Genomic DNA, 11,379 nt, shown 5'->3' on the forward strand with positions numbered 1-11,379 from the left:
TATTCCCCTAGCGCTGGAGTTCTCCCGTTCTCCTTGATCGGTAAACTTGGTCTTGGCTTGCTGGCTGTTCATGCTGATCTTCTGGGGGAGGGGTCTGTTGCCGTGATTCCCAAATGTCTTTGCCGGAGGCGGAATTGCCCCACCCTTGTTGGTCCGGGCTAAGCAAGCTGCTCGGGTTTGCTCTCAGGAGCTTTTGTTCCCTGCAAGCTCTCGGTACAGCTTTGGAGGACCAGGGCGAAAATGGTGGCCTCCCAATCTCCACCCAGAGGAGTTGAGAACTCGGGGCCCTGCTCCTCAGTGCGCCCCCAGAGAAAAGCAGTCACTCCCGTCTCCCCGGTCTCCGGCTGCACTCCGTGCTCACCCGGCCTGTGACCGAGCGTTTCTATCTCTGGCACCCGACTCCGTGTGGAGTCTCCAAACCCAGCAGATCCCTGCGGTGCGCTCCCGCGCCGCTCCTCCCGGGGGAGGAAGGGGAGTCTCCCCGGATCTGCCGCCTTTTGGGTCCCTGCTGGAGGAGCAGTGGCCCGACTGGGCCGCGGATCACACAGTTTATGGCCACCCCGAGCTGAGAGCCCGCGCCTCGGCTCCGTCTCTGCAGCCAGCTTCCCTGCTCCGATACCTGGGAGCTCTGCTGCACTCAGGCACCCCCGGTCTTTCTGTGACCCCAAGGGTCCTGAGACCACACTGTCCTGGGAGGATTCCACCCCCCGCTTAGCCACTGCAGCGACGTCCCTCAGCGGAGCCAACTTCTAAAAGGTCCGATTTTGTGCTCCGCGGCTCTAGCACTTGCCAGAAGCGGCCGATGGAGGCCCCCTCCCCCGCCGTCTATCCTCCCGAATATCGCCTCGGATTCACTTCTCCGCACGTCCTACCTTCCAGTAAGTGGTCGCTTCTCTGTTCAGAGAGTTGTTGCTACTCTCCTCTTCGATCTCCTGTTGAGTTCGTAGGGGTTCAGAATGGTTTGATCCCTATCCAGCTGAATTCCTGAGACCAGACGAAATCCAGGTCTCCTACTCCTCCGCCATCTTGCTCCGCCCAGCCTCATGCCTGTACTCTTGTCGGAGCTATGCACTGTTCTCGTTCTCCTTTTAAGTTTAAATTAAAGTTCAGAAAACATTTATTGAGCTCCTACCTCATGCAGGCACTTTTTGGGGCCAGAGGGGTTAGGGGTGAGCAGACCCAGTCGCCAGCCTTGAGAGGCATACAAATTGGGGAAGAGTTCGTTGCCATCCAGTGGGATAAGAGCCAGGATAGGGAGCAGAGGGGCCTTTAGGGGCTCATGGAAGAACCTGTTTGTAAGCTGAGCTCACAGAAGCCACAGTCTGTGTAAAATAGAAACCTGATAATGTTACGCTGCTGGTTTATATTCTTCAATGGCTCCCAGTTGTCTTCAGCTTTATCCAAACTCCCTAAACTGGTCTACAACCCTCTCGGATAGGACCTGCCCTCTCCTGGACCTCATGTGCTGTCACAGTCCCCTCTCCCCCAGCCCTCCCTGCCCCTCTTCATGGCACTTCTCTCAACTTTCAGAACAAGTCCTGCTTGGTCTCACTTCCACGTGTCTGCACCTGTGTCTCCCCGTCTGTCTCATTTGTCACTGAAATCCCATCTTGAATATCACTGCCTCTGGGAAACTTTCCCCTACCTTTTGGGTCTCACCAGGTGTTCTAAGCACCTATGTTTCCCTCCTCCTGGCATTTATCACACTATTCCATTAAGTTACTTCTTTTCTCCCACTAACCTTCTTCAGTGCCGTGACCAGGTCTGGCTCGTTCCCTCCTGTAACTGCTGGGTGCGTTCACTAGAGCAGGAGCCCAGTACATACGGGTTGAAAAGAATTCGGTGGGTCTCCCACTGAGAGCAGCTACTGGTGCAGACCCAGGTTCTCAGCCTGATCTAGCCTGCTCCTTAAAGAGACCAACTCTTTATTTTCCTTCTTAAATATTTTCCAGATCATATAACTCAAAATAAAGCTTGACAATGGTGGCTTCCTACCTGGAGGGAAACAATATCTTTTTCGAGATATCCACTGATTACCAGCAGCATGAGCCAGAGGCCCGTATCATCTGCAGAAGGACACTCTGAGATGTGGCTGCCCCTTTTTACAATAGAAAAAAACAGAATGCAAGATATTGAGATACCTCCCCGTCTCAGTGGGAGCTAAGTGGCCGAGCAGGATGCAAACCGGACCCAAACGGTAAGTAAGCTTCCCATTTTCATGCCTGGCAAATGGCCATGCCCCACAAGATACCCTAACCTGAGGGGGAAGAAAACGTCATTGAGGTTATATCCCTCTTGTCTGGCCCTTTAAAATGATTTTGAGACTATTTCCCTCTATAGTTTCTTTAGAGAAGGGGAAAAAGACCCAAGAGCAAATAGAAGAGGGGGCAGCAGGCTCTGGAAGTCAAATTTCTGCCATTCCTGCTCTGGGGTTTGTGCGATCCCCGGAGACCCGTCGCAGATCCCATGCATTCCAGTGAGTGTGTAATGAAAACAGCCTGGTCTCTAGATGTGGGTCTATGAGGGTGCGGGGCTCTCTCGAAAGTCAAGAGTTATGTTATTTCTCAGCCCCTCACAGAAAGTCAAATCAGGCCGCCTCCGGAAAAAGTGAGGGGCCACCGTGGGGGGGGGGTGCCTTTCCTTTGGGCCAGATTCTCATCCCACCGAACTCCATGTGAGATGCCCTTGGGAGTCGTTCATTGTTTGGAATTTAAACATCTCATACTTTTCCTAGACGCAGAGAAAGTATTTTTTAGGTATGCCAAGAATTAACCAGCAAGGGCATCCATTTAATTGTATTTGAAACAGAAGCTAATGTTGTTAGCACACCGACCACCTTCACCGACAGCATGAGGAGAAGAAGATGGGGGGGGATTATAAAAATATGTGATAAGAGAAGTGGCTTTGAGCAGACCTGGGACAAAAACGCTAAAATGACCATTGTTATGCTGAGTTAGTCTCTTCATTAGCGGACAAAGAAACCTAACTTTGTCGACATTCATTGTGTTGTTGGGACATCTTTGATCTCCCAAATCAGCAAGAATCCCAAAGGGAAGCTAGCCGTGTTTTTGATTATCTTTAAAGTCTAAAATTCCTTAGGTGAAATTCAGTATGAAACGCATCCATGCAACGGGGAAGGTGAGTGGCTGTGTCAACATCTGGACCCTATTAAGTCTCAGCTATTTTTGCTAGGCAGTGAACTGGAGAAACCAAATTCCTTGATAAAGCTTGAAATTTCCAGGAACTGCTTGTAAAAGGCATTTCTTCTGTCTGGTTATTTTGCATAACACACCGCACTGTGAGTTCCTGCGCAGCCAGGCTGTGGGGATAAAAGGCATTATCTGTTTGTCGAATTGTCTCTAAAGCTTTAATGCTCTGGTTCACTGTTTGGCTTTGACCTTTGTAGAACACTGTGCAATTTACAACGCCTCTCCACATACCTCCCGCCTTTTGATCTGCACAGCAGCCCTGAGAGGGAGCGGACGCACATGCCGCCCTCATTTTACAGTTGGAGAAACTGAGGCCAAAGAGAGACCCTGTGGGATCTTTTTTGGGCCAAGCTGGTAAGACAATGTTTCAGTGTCAGGTGATGAGCAGGTGAATCATCTGGAGATTTAGGCCAAATGATGACACTGATCCCATCGGTCTGAGGTGGAGCTCAGATTCTGCATTTCTAGCAGCTCCGGGATGATGCTAATGTGGGTCCACGGACCCCACTTTAAGTAGCAAGGAGGTGGGACGTAGATTTGGGACTCAGATGGAGTCTGAGGGTTCCAAGTCCAAGATTATTGTATTAAATCATGTTGCTTCCGTAGGGGTTAAAATGTACGTCCCAGAGCCGAACTCTGCAGGCTCATATCCCACCTCTGGCCCTCATTAGCCTTGCTAACATTTTTAAAACTCTCCGTGCATCAATTTTATCATCTGCAAAGCAGGGATTAAATGGTACCAACACTCGCAGGGTCATTTTTGAGAATTAAAGGCAGTAATGTATTAAAACAATTAGAACAGTGCCTGCCACATAGCAGGAACGTAATAAGTGCTAGATAGCTTTATAACCCTACTGAGCATGTTGCAGCCAAGCCGTAAGTGTTAAGAGTCCCTCTCTGAGCCTCACCTTGCTAATCTACAAATGGATCAGTAAATGTTAACTCTGAGGGTGGTGGTGAGGAACAAGAGAGATAATGAATATAAATGAGTTATGCCACAAATAAGAAAAAAAAAATTATTTTTGTTGAGCTTGCTCTGGCTCTCACAGCCAGGGGAGCCTCCGATGCCACCTGCAGGGCAGGTGTGTGAGACTCACCGAAATTGCTAGTAACTGTATGTAGCCTGTCGCCCACAAAGATCTGCAGGTCCTTGAAGAGTCACGTGCCCCTTTGCAACCATCATGCTTAGCACAGCGCCTGGTGTACAACAGGTGCCTGATGAAAGTGTTTTGTCTGATTGACTTAAAATAGTTACCCACCTCTCCAAATCTACAGTTGAGCCTGAGGGAGGAGCTTTCATTTAGTCAATCCTCTTGGCAACAAATACGGCTTTAAGGCTTTATTCTTTTAAAGCTAACTAAAGTCTTTTGGATCCTTTCATAGCAAACTCCCAACCTAATCTCAGATTCTCCGGACACAAATGGGAAGGGGGTTTTCCTGCTGCCCCTTTATAAAAGCCACTCTCTCTCTTTTCCTTCATCAGCACTTTGATATTACCTCAAGGGAAGGAAAGAACCTGCTGACTGTGTGTTTTCTCCAAAGCAGAAAGTCTCAAAAAGCAAAAAGGGTAGGAAGAGTGATTACCAACCAAGTGGAAACAGAGTCACCATCAAAATTCTATAGCCAGCAGGATTCCTCAGCAGATTAGTCCTTTGTGAAATAAGGGGGCTCACTAAACCAAGATGTGGATATTTGCAACCTAGCCTCTGATGCATTGCAAATCTGACATTCTGATGCATATTTAGGACTTGCCATAAAATGAGAGATCGCGGTATACAGAACTCAGTATTAATCATTTGCCATATTGGTGGGGTTGAGTTCAATTCATTCATGCATCCATTCATTTGACGACTATTAATTGAGCACTGTGCTGGGTGAATAAGACAGATTTGTTGCCTGAATTCCCAGGACTGACAGTCTGTGGGCAATGTAGACACACAATTAGGCAATTATATGGTGTCAATACAATGTAGTAAAGGGCAGACTGCTACACAATCTGATTAACCAGTGTGTTATAATAATACTAAACTAGCACATATTTAATGAAATAACAACAAATTATACAGATCAAAAATTGATGGAAGTACCAAGAGGAATTGACAAATCCACCATTATAATGATTAATTGATCAAGCAAACAAAAAAGTAAAAAACACAGATCAGAACAACTCATTGACAAACTTAATGTAAGTACATATTTAGAGACCTGCTTCCCATAATTAGAAAATATGTGTCTCAAACATGGAACATTTATTTTTAAATTGCCACGCATGCATGTTAAAGAATAAGTCTCAACAAAGTGTCATATACAAGATATGAGTGAATGTCATAGAGAAGATAGTCTCTAACTATAACACAATTACGTTAGGCCTCAGTAACAAAAAGATAACTTTTACAATATACTGAGAATTAAAAAAAAAAAAAGTATAAATTACTCATGGGAAAAAGAGGTACCAAATGGAAATTTAAAAATACATAGAACTCAATCGTAACAATAATGCTACATATCAAAACTTACGAGTGCAATGAAAACAATACTTCAAAGGAAATTATACTTATAAACACTTGTATTAGGAAAGAATAAAGGTTTAAAATTAATGAGTTAAGCAACCAACTGAAAAAGTGATGGAGAGAACAGAAGAATAATGTTAACATAGTGTAAGACAAAAAGATAATGGAAAGAATCAACAAAGCTGAAAGTTTGGGGGGTTTTTGTTTTGGGGGGTTTGAAAAGACTACACAGATAAACCAGTAGCAAGACCAATCAAAGAAAAAAGAACATACAAATTAAAGTAGGAATGAAGGGAAATCTATAGCACTATCACAGAGATTGAAAGTTATCAGTGAATACTTAATGTAAAAAATTTAACTTTAAATTAAATTTAAATTTAACATCAATAAATTTGAAAGTGTAGATTAAAATATATAAATTCCTAGGGAAAAAAAATAAGTGACCAAAACTGACTCAAGGAGAAATAGAAACCCTGTATAATCTTATAACCACTAAGGAAATTTAATCAGCAATATAAATCCTTCTGAAAACAAACACCAGGCCCAGACAATTTTACAGGTACATTTTACAAACTTTCAAGGAACGGACCTTTCTTATCTTCAAACGTCTTTTCCAGGGAACAGAAAAAGAAAGAACACTCTACAACTCATTTTATGGGGTTAATATAACACTGACACCAAAACCGGACAAGGAGATTCGAAGAAAGAAAAAATATACTGCAATCTTACTCATGAACACAGATGTGAAATTTCCAAACCAAATGTTAGCAAAAGACTCCAGAAATTTTTTTTTAAGTATCGCTTTGTGCCCAGGCTTGTCAACCCAAAGAAACGTAAGGGTAATCTAACATCAGAAACTCTTTATAAGTGTAATTCAACACATTAATAGACTAGAGGAGAAAAACCAGATCTTTAACCCGGGTTCTCTAGAAACAAAGGCTAAGGTGTGAGTAAATTTCTGAGGAGTGAGAGCCAAAGAGCCGGAGTGAAGAGCAAGAAGAAAGGAGAGTCAGAAGGGAAGGAGAACCAACAAAAAGATGAGTTATCAGGCTGGCCACTGCATAGGTGACTTAATCCCCCTGGACTGTTTGAATTGTCATGTAAAATGCATCTCGGTACTATCCATACAGGAGAAGGACAAATCTTTTGTCTCAGTGAATAAATTTTGGTGACTGCTGAGTGGTTCCCATACTGGCTCCCACCATGGCATCAACAAAAAGGGTAGACACACGTGGTGGGACCCTAGGTTAGGTGCTGCCAGAGGGTACATGCAAAAAGCTGGTTGTAACTCACACAAAATTGATCACTGCAGCAGTGGCTGGAATAAGAGAAAGTTAAAGTGGAGAGAATCCGAGGATTTGGCACAAGAAGTATCCAAAGCACCATATCATCTTTTCAGTACAAACAGAAAAAGGCTTTGATAAAATTCAACAACTATTCATAATTTTAAAAATTTTAAAGCGGCACCTGGATGGTTCAGTCAGTTAGGCCTCTGACTCTTGGTTTTGGCTCAGGTCATGACCTCAGGGTCGTGGGATCAAGGTCCACGTTGGGCTCAGCACTCGGTGTGGAGTCTGCTTGAGATTCTCAACCTCTCCCTCTCCTTCTGCCCCTCCCTCTCTCTAAAATGAATAAATAAATCTTTTTAAAAAATTTTAAATCCTCTTAGGAAACCAGCATAACAAGGAACAAACTTTCATAACCTCATGAACTAACCCATTAAACCTGCAATAAGCATCATTCTTAGTATGAAATATTAGAATCATTCCCATTAAAACAGAAAAAAACAAAGATATCACCACCTCTCTTCCACACCGAACTGGAAGACATGGTGTAGTAAGACAGGAAAAATAAATAAAAGGAACAAGTATTAAAAAGAAAGAAACAAAACCGTATTAGCAGATGATTATGATTGTCTATGCAGAAGACTCAATTGAATCTATAGACAGATCATTATAAATAAGAGATTTGCAAAGTTATTAGCTCTTATATTTCAATTTTCAAGTCATTTGCATTTCTACACACCAGCAACAAACAGTTTAAAATATAAATTTAAAGGTATGATTTACATTTGCAGATGAAATAATGTAATATTGGGGATTTTTTTAAGAATAATTCTGAGGTAGGAGAAGAAGGTAAGGCTGTAGATGAAACAAGACTGATCATGTATTCATAATTGCTGAAGTTGAGTGATGAGTGCATTGGATTTATTTAACTGTTTTATCTAGCAAGCAGTACAAATGAACTGTAAAACAAATTGTAGCTATCTATATCACCTTGTATGACTCTTAGGAACATTGCTGAGTAGAAAAATCAAATGGAAGAATACCACCTTTGGTCTGACACCATTTGAAGTAGAGATGGAGGGGCACCTGGGTGGCTCAGTCAGTTAAGCATCTGCCTTCGGCTCAGGTCATGATCCCAGGGTCCTGGGATCGAGTCCCGCATTGGGCTCCCTGCTCAGCTTCTCCCTCTCCCTCTGCTGCTCCCCCTGCTTGTGCTCTCTCTCTGTCAAATAAATAAATAAAATCCTTGAAACAAAGATGACATAGAGATGGCAATATGCCTAGCCTGTTAACCTACTGAAATTTTGAGCTTATACATCACAGCAACATAGCTTAGTCTAACTTAACTAATATTGTACTTACAAACAAGTTACTTATATATTCTTGTGTGAATATGTGATAGTACACATACAAACATTTTTAAGAATGAATGAGAGGGGGTACCTGAGTGGTTCAGTCAGTTGAGCCTCCAGTTCTTGGTTTCAGCTCAGGTCATGATCTCAGGGTCCTGGGATCAAGCCCCACATCTGGCCCCCCGCTCAGCAGGGAGTCTGCTTATCTCCCTCTTTCTCTGCCCCTCCCCCTGCTTGTTCTCTCTCTCTCTCTCTCTCAAATAAATCTTAAAAAAAAAAAAGAATGAATGAGAGGTGAGGAAGTAAAAGTAGCAAGTGTAGACGTCTTTAAACAAGTAGTTCTATCACAGGGACCAGAGAAATTGTGTCCTGGCTGAAGAGTCACTCAAGCATATCAGACCCTGAAAGGAATGGTGACAGAGACAAAGAGTGAATGAGAACTCAGGAAAGAACAGAACTGAAGGAGGAAGGTCCCTGAAAAGGGGTGGGACACTGCTGATCCTAAGTGATCTTTCACAAAAACTGGGGCACCTCTTAGCCCACCTCCTGTGTACCCGGCACCGCGCTAGGAAATTTACACAGCATTTTCTCCTCGGGCCTCTGAGCCCCGTGGCTGGGGACGATGGAGCTGCCATAGGGAGACAGCTGTCCGTGCCCCTGCATAGCACACTGTGTATCTGCACCCAGTGTGGTGGCCCCTGCTCTGGGCCTTTATGTTTCCTATTTTCGGGCTCAAACTCAGTGCAAACATTTCTTTGCCTGCAGGACACCTTTGAGGTTGGCCTGGCACAGGCCCAGCCAGGAAGCAGCCCACTAATGAGGACAGTTTCTCCTCTGTGTCTCCTCTCTTACCTGTCTGGGAATCTGCCTGCCTCCTGGCTGGTTTCCGAGCACACAGGCCCCATTTATCCTCTTGGCATTAGCCGATTATGAAGGCATTAGCCGATGCGGAGAGTGTTAGCAGATAGCTACAGTGTTCTCAGATACGAATTAAGGTATCACACGGGAGGAAGCATGGAGAGAGAAAGGCATCACTGGGGAGACAGGGAAAGGAGGCGGATGGGGAATGCAGTGGTGTCGGGAAGCAGGTTGAAGTTCTGATTCTGCCCCCTAATAATTGTGACGAAGAGTAAGCCGGTGATTACCTCTCTGCTAATGACGGTGATGAAGCTCCTACCTCGCCATGCAAGTAATAACATACCAAATATTGCTTCCCTTTTTCTATACCTTCCCCTAACAGAGATAGTTACTTAGGAAATTCTCGAGAAGAAGTCACAGTAAACAACAAAGACGTCACACTGCGTGCGGGCCCTGAACAGGCCATTGGACAACAACCGTCTTCCCGCAAGGTGCCCCTCGGAATATCTGCTTCTTCTGCCTCCACCCTGCTGCCCCCTACCCCCACCCCGTGCCCCAACCGGAGGAAGGCCAGGAGAGAGACACGGAGGTGAGCGCATCTTGTCACCATGCTCTGGGTGCTCTGCACGGGGTTGTTCCGAGGCCCAGACGGGCCCCGAGTCTCAGTTTCTCTAGAGTGGGTTGTGGTTCGAAGCATCCAGCTACCATTGCTCAGCCACCTGTTAGACTGAGACACTGGGCTGCCCCTGACAAGCACTTTTTCCTTTAGCCTCTAAGGTAAGTGTTATTCCTAGCCTCAGAAAAATAAATAATACAAATTAGAAAGCTGAGGCCCAGACAGCTTAGGTAGAGTGACGAAGTCGCCCAGCTGAGAAGTGCGGGACCAAGTGGAGTGGAGCCCACTGGGACACAGGGGCCTGAGCCCCTCCACCGTCTCCATGCGCTGCCAGGGCCCTCCCAGGAAGGACCGGCTGCCGCACGGAAGAGTTCAAGGCCAGCACAGCCCCGGTCACCCTGGAGCCTGTTGCAGGAGTCCCGCTTGCCCTGAGTACCCAGACTCCTTCACATACTGGGCCCCTCTTTCAAGTTCCATGTCCATCCATTCTCCAAGGAGAGTCACTCCAGGACTGGCTGTCCCCAGGAGTCAAAGACCACCTGCTGCGGTCCCTGAAGGGGCCTCTTTTTCCAGGGGAGGGGTGGCTCCACTCACTGTGTCCCTCCTGTTTCTCCCATGCAAGCCGAGGACCCCTCTGCCGGCGTGGGCACGGGACAGGTCAGAGGATACAGGGTCATCAAGGGTTCGAGGCAGCGCACTGTGCACAGTTACATGTGCATGGCCCCAGCTTCTCCTTTCCCGTGAATAGGGTCACAGAGGGAAAGCACTCTCTTTAGGGAACCTCAAATCCTCAGCTCCGGGAGGGTTATTTGATCATCAGCCCCACCTTGCTTGGGACCTAACTTGGCAGCTGAGCCACCCTGAGTGACATAATGCCCTGAAGGCAAATTCCTGGGCCTCAGGGGACAATTTAAACTCAGGGTTGAAGGGTGATTGTTCGTGCTTGTTTCTAATGAGTTTCCTATCGGAGAAGGGGAAAACAAAGGCTATCTGATAAACACAGCTGATTCGCAAGGCCTGAAATATTCCAAACTCTTAAGAGAGGAAAGCCAATTGTGTGTGAGAGTATGCAGAGTCACTGCGGGCGGTATAATGGAAGGAAGCGCTCAAGGAGTCCGAGAGCGTCCAAGGAATACAGTGTCCACCGCCCCAGGGCTGGGCTCCTGGCACAGCGACCCCCGCACTCCCCTGACACCGGCATTGGCTTGGCCGCTGCAAACACGCTGCACCAGAACAGGCTGTTACAGTCCGTGGTGACATGCTCCAAAGATCCTCCCTGCATTCCAGGCACTGCTGAAGAGGGTGTGAGTGCAGCGTGTGTCTCCAAGAAACACCTGACTTATTAAGAAATCTCTACTCTCCAAGCCAAGAAATGTCGCCAAGGATCTGGACCACCAGCCCAGCTTTCATTTCTGCGTGGGGGCTCTCTGAGAAGACCATGTTCTTTGGGGCTCTCCCCACTCAGAGAGTCGACTTCTGCTCAACAGGCTACATAAGCATGGCCAACAGCATCTTTTTTTCTTTTTTCTTTTTAATCTTTTATTTATT

This window comes from Callorhinus ursinus, unplaced genomic scaffold, assembly GCF_003265705.2.
Source record: "Callorhinus ursinus isolate GAN/ISIS: 27379988/994484 unplaced genomic scaffold, GSC_fseal_2.0 scaffold14, whole genome shotgun sequence".
NCBI lineage: Eukaryota > Metazoa > Chordata > Mammalia > Carnivora > Otariidae > Callorhinus > Callorhinus ursinus.